The sequence below is a fragment of the Panicum virgatum genome, chromosome 7N (assembly GCF_016808335.1).
Source record: "Panicum virgatum strain AP13 chromosome 7N, P.virgatum_v5, whole genome shotgun sequence".
Lineage (NCBI taxonomy): Eukaryota > Viridiplantae > Streptophyta > Magnoliopsida > Poales > Poaceae > Panicum > Panicum virgatum.
This window is the reverse complement of record NC_053151.1, coordinates 42,824,347-42,829,743: the sequence shown is the minus strand read 5'-3', so window position 1 is coordinate 42,829,743 and position 5,397 is coordinate 42,824,347. Positions and strand designations below refer to the sequence as shown.

At 46.2% G+C, this 5,397-nt stretch overlaps 1 long non-coding RNA gene across 2 annotated transcripts; it reads right to left on the bottom strand.

The window, feature by feature from the left end:
• Positions 1–251: 251 nt before the first annotated feature.
• Positions 252–4,451, bottom strand: LOC120683957. 2 transcript variants are annotated; one of them, XR_005679006.1, is made up of 5 exons: positions 2,966–4,451; positions 2,830–2,878; positions 2,039–2,169; positions 1,449–1,510; positions 252–661 (listed from the first exon to the last, which is right to left on the bottom strand). It is a non-coding gene; the product is annotated as an uncharacterized LOC120683957 (long non-coding RNA). The 2 variants fall into 2 exon arrangements; XR_005679005.1 differs by having other exon boundaries at positions 1,449–2,169; positions 2,966–4,444.
• Between the last annotated feature and the right edge of the window lie 946 nt (positions 4,452–5,397).

Sequence of the window (5,397 nt, the reverse complement as noted above, 5' to 3'; positions counted from 1 at the left end):
GCTGTTCCATCTAGCTGAGCTCTCCTATTAACTAGTGCATGGCGCGCGCTATGGCGTGTTCCTAATTTTCTTGTATCGCGTGTTGTTTTATTGCCTTGTTTCATTCATTGGCATTCAAAAAGTAGATTTGTTTGTATATGAAGTATTATGCTTTCCTGATAGCCGTTAATAAAGAAAAATTCGAAATAGTTGGTACCCTAAAATGTAAATTCAGGAGTTGACATGTTGATTCACTGATAGACGAGAACGTGTACATAAGGTTCATCAGCTCATTGACCGTAAATGACATAAACCACACAGGTACTACTACAAGAAGATAGAATAGGAAATAAGGTTATATATAGCACAAGGTCTAGAAAGTTAAGTGCAAACAGGTAGAAGTCATGGCAGCTGGTAACCATGTTTAACATCAGCAGGCACACTAAAGGAAATGATGGTTACATGGTAAGCTAAGTTGCTGAATATGCGGTCCTCGATGGTATTTTAAGGAGGTGCCTACATAATGTACAAAATGGACGAAATCTGATTCCACAGATGACTGCTCCTGTCAGCTTGTTTCATCCTGCAGAAAATGATGCTCAACAAAGAAAAGATGTTAGTTTAGGTAGCATACAGAAGCTTAATTTCTGTTTTTTTTTCTCTGGTGTTAGAGAGGCATCCCCTGCAGGAAGTTAGTACGTGGAAAAATTATGTTAGCATAGTATGGAAATGTATAAGAAGTTGGTGTAGCTAGTTGATTTGTGTAAACGTCAATGTTCTTAAGGCGTTGAGGCGAGGTGTGGCGCCCTACCTCCTCTGGACGCCTAGGCGACGCCTAGGCGAGGCGAGGCGACGCCATACACCAACGTAAAAGCAGAATATTAGCAGTATAATTAGCAGTATAAAGGGGAAAAGAAATGAGAAAAGAAGAAAGAAAAGAGAAAAGGCCCAGGAAGAATGTAAGGCCCAGCCCACCAAATCACTACCAGCCCACAAACTACTCATCTCCTCCCGTCAGCCCACCCGCTCCCCCCTACCCTATCTCGTCGTGCGCCGCCACTCGCCCGCTCCTCCCTTCGCGGCCACCCCAAACGGAGCACCAGCGCCGCCAGTCCTCCTCCCTGCCGCGGCCACCCCCCAGATGGAGCACCAGTGCCCCCGCTCCTCCCTGCCGCGGCCACCCCCAGATGGAGCTATGGCGCCGCCGCTCCTCCTCCCTGCCGGACGGCGCGGAGGCGGTGCTGCCCAGGCGCAGCACTGTCGGAGATGGCAGGTACAACATCATCTTGCTATCGCTGATCGGTTTTCGTCCACTTTCTCCCTTCTCCCTCCCTCCATCCCTTCCTGACATGAATTAGGCAAGGCGTCCATGACGCCTTGGAGCCTTGGAGCGCCTCATCGCCTAGGCGACGACGAGGCGACGACGAGGCGACGCCTAGGCGACGCCTTAAGAACTATGGTAAACGTACCATCAAAACAAGATAGATTAACAACTGGATGCTGTTCCATAATTCAGTGGCTGGTGAAGCAGCTGGTAAGGTAATGCCATAAAGTGATTAAATAATGCAGACTCAAATCTGAACCATGTAGACTCCATCGCATTTGCTAAGGACTAAGGTTATCATGGAAGGAATCAGGACCTGAACTAAAAGGGATGTGGCGGCTCTAAACTGCATGCATTTCCTTATGTGTGGCAAGTAAATGATGGTAGCAATTGACCAACTTTAATGTTATTGGCTAGTTGTTTACATGGCCATCTTTGAAAGTGAAATTGTGGCCTGTAATGGTATAATGAACAAAGTATGAGCACTATAGTTAAGTTAAAGATCATGCAAGAGTAATGAAATCTGAATTTGATGATCTAATGGTTGTTGATATGGAAACTTACCAAGAAGTTAGGATCCCTACCAGATTTGGTAGGTAGGTATTTTGGAAGAAATAAAATACTAATAAATAAATCTAATTACCTACTAATGAACAGATAAATATAATCTGGAAAAGACGCAAGACCACATCACATGAAACTGGAGTAAATTGCAGAACACATGCAAATGGTCACCTGAGTAAATTGCAGGACATGTGCAAGGTCATCATTGGGACAAGAAGCCTTCCATGGCAGGCCATACATATGATCAGCAAGACAAGAGAATGCATAACTTGTCAACATTTTCACACTTGGAATATCAGTGGCTGCAAGTAAGCAGTGAAGCGTGTTGTCAAAGGTCATACAGAGGACAATTGTTCACAAACAGTACAAAATGCTAAGCAGTGGTGTAATTATCAATATATTGAGATAGTAAATTTTCAATTATACAGCCTAAGAAAGAGCTTGTATAAATGAAAAATATGCAAATGATTACTTGAAATTTAACAGAATCTGCTTATAGCTGTCCTGTAAGGGCCACAACATGTTTCCAAAATAAGCATAGGTGTCCTGTAGGGCTTTTAATTGAAATAGTCTTAGCTAAATGAGTGTACATAGATAAATCTTGTGGGTACACCATGTTTCCAAAATAAGCATAGGTGTCCTGCAAGGCTTTTAATTGAAATAGTCTTTAGCTAAATGAGTGTACATAGATAAATCTTGTGCACTTGTGCTAGAATAGCTAGATCTCTTTTGCCTATCCTTTTGGGGAGCACATGCCAGGTAAATAGAACTCTCATGAATAACGACTAAACATGAAATCAGCAGGTAACATGCTAACAAATGAGTGCAGGTAACATGCTGACAGCAGAGAATCAGACGCAGATCTTGCAGACATCAATTTCTGAATCAAATATCATGCCGGGTAAACAGAATCAAGAAGATAAGAAGGAGACGTGTCTAGGATTAGTAAGATCTGGACTCACCAGTTGAGGATCCTACAAACCTACAGAACGAATCTAGATTCTTGTTTGCCTGTGAAGGTGAACAGACAATTGGGGGTATTAGATAAATAAAGCACGCTAGAATAAAATAAGAGGAAGGATAGCTGGACGAACTGACCTGCGACACCAAGGAGGAGATGAGAGTGCTCCTAGATCTGGCACTGGACGGAGAAACTTGCAGCAAAACTCCTAGATCCGCGCGATATGCAGGAACTCTTCATGAACCGAAGGATCAAACACAGAATAAAAGGAAAGGGTGTAGCTAAGAGCGCACCAGCAGCGGCACCCAAACGCGAATGAAGTCGAAAAAACCAAAATGGCCGGAGGAGGAAGAAAGCAAGTGCAGAAGGCAAAGAAGAACAGAGGTATTCAGACATGTCAGGAGTTGGGGACAGTATGGGTGTGACGGGCCTATGAAACTTCGTAGTAGAGAGGCAGCCGCCGTGACGGAGGAGCGCAGGAGGTGGCGTGGCGGCTCCTACGGGTGGCGGAAGTCTTGTCCTAGAGGCCGTCGAGGTCGCTAGGACGGATGCCAGTGATGGCGCCCTGCTCATCGGCATCTGCAAATCGATGGACGCTGCGGCCGACACCGATGACGCTGCGGCCAGAGTGGAGGCGGTGCAGGGCAGTGGACGCCGGCGCAGATGATGCAGGGCGGGTCGAGGCGGAGGCGCACGGCGGCGGCGGCGACGAGGCAAAAGGCGGCGCCGTTGGCGAGCAGCAGCGTCACCAGCGCCGTGCGCGCCGCCACTGCCAAGAACTCGGGCAAGGCGTGGAAGGACGGGACGGTAGGAGGCGGTGTTTGGTGGAAACGGCGGGGCTACCCGTGCCTCGCCGCGGCGAGCCGCACAGGTGCCAGCGGTGGTGCGGGCTGTGGCTGCGACGGCGGTGCGGGGGGAAGGGTGCGGACGGTAGCAGTGGCGCGGTGTGGGGAAGGGGACGGGCGGCGGTGACGACGACGACGTGAGGGAGGAGGACGCACGTCAGGAGCGATGGCTGCCGCCTAGCCGGCCGCGAGGGAGGAGCCGGGGCCTGCGAAGCGCCGCCGCCGATGCCTGCACTGCACTGGATGGATCTGAGGGAAAACCAGAGGCCGAGAGGTGTGGGGAAAAACGTCGTTCATGCTCTGGAACGCTTGGGGAGCCGGCCGCGAAGATCACGGGCACGACGAGCACGAAGCAACGAATGCGGCGAGGGGTGGTAGATGAAGAGCAAGGAGAGGACGGCGAGTTTCAGTATGAACGGGATGACAAAGAGATCAGCATGAACACGGACAAAAAGAGCAGAGACTGCATGCTTTCATGGGCGCTCCACGCGCTACAGGATTGCGGGACTGAAGAAGATGTGGAGAGTCGTGTGAACACAAATGCACTGTGTAGTGTGCGTCGCAGTGAAACAAAGGTCAAAAGGTGGACGACGAGCAGCCCGACGAGGAGGAAGAGCAGGAGCGTGGCGCGGGGAGCCATGGCGCCAGAGGTAAGCGAGCAGGATGGCGTGGTGCGGTAAAATTCGGTGTGAACACGTGTTCACGTGCACAGCTGCAATGTGAAAAGCTGACGAAACACTTGCTGTGTGAAACGCTGACGAGAATGGTTGTGTGAAACACAAGGCGCGGCAACGCTGCGTCATATTTCTAGTGATTCATGCATTTTGTTACTTCACGTACGGCACCAACAAAATCTAACTAAACCGCATGGCACAAACAGGAGTAAACTAAACGCTGCTGCACTGTGCAAAAAATATGAGTGGGGATACATGGTGTTACACTCACACGATGCTTCATTAAGAATTAAGATGCACATAATTATTTTTTAATAAAGATGCACATACTGGACACTCTAAATTGTTTAACAAATATCTACTTAAATTTGTGTACTATGTAAAATATTTACGAAATCGTCAAATGGTGCATAATTTTTTGTGCAAGGCAAACAAGTAATAAATGTTGAATAAATATAGGCACATATATATTTGTGGAAGAAGTATTTAAAATAATTTTTATAACTCGTAGTGAATTAATTTAATTACTACAACATGTTCAAGATGCACATATATTTTGTTTAATTATCTATGCATAAATTTTGGTGCAGATAAAAAATGTCAAAATTATTAAACATGTGAGATGCACAAATTTGTGTGCACTATTGCCTGAAATCTTTAGATGGACGTTCTGTAGAAACCACATGGTAAGAAATAGTATTATATATGTGCAACTTCATCAATTTTATGGAAACGAATTGATGACCCAATCAGAACAGATGCACATTTTTTTTTGCAAATAACAAGAATTATATTTAGTATATAAGAGCACATGAGGATGTTTATATTGACGTGTACATATTTTTGTGCTTAGTTTTTTTTTACAAAGCAGAAATGCACTAGTCTGTTCAAAGAAGCACTGGTCTTCGTATATACATCAATAAAGATTGAAGAAAAATGCTCAACATCACCAACGGAAGATGAACACCGCAGAAGTAGGAAAAAACATTGCTTATGACCAACCGGTTACTCATAAACTTGTGCAGTATCACAAATCTCCAAACACAAATA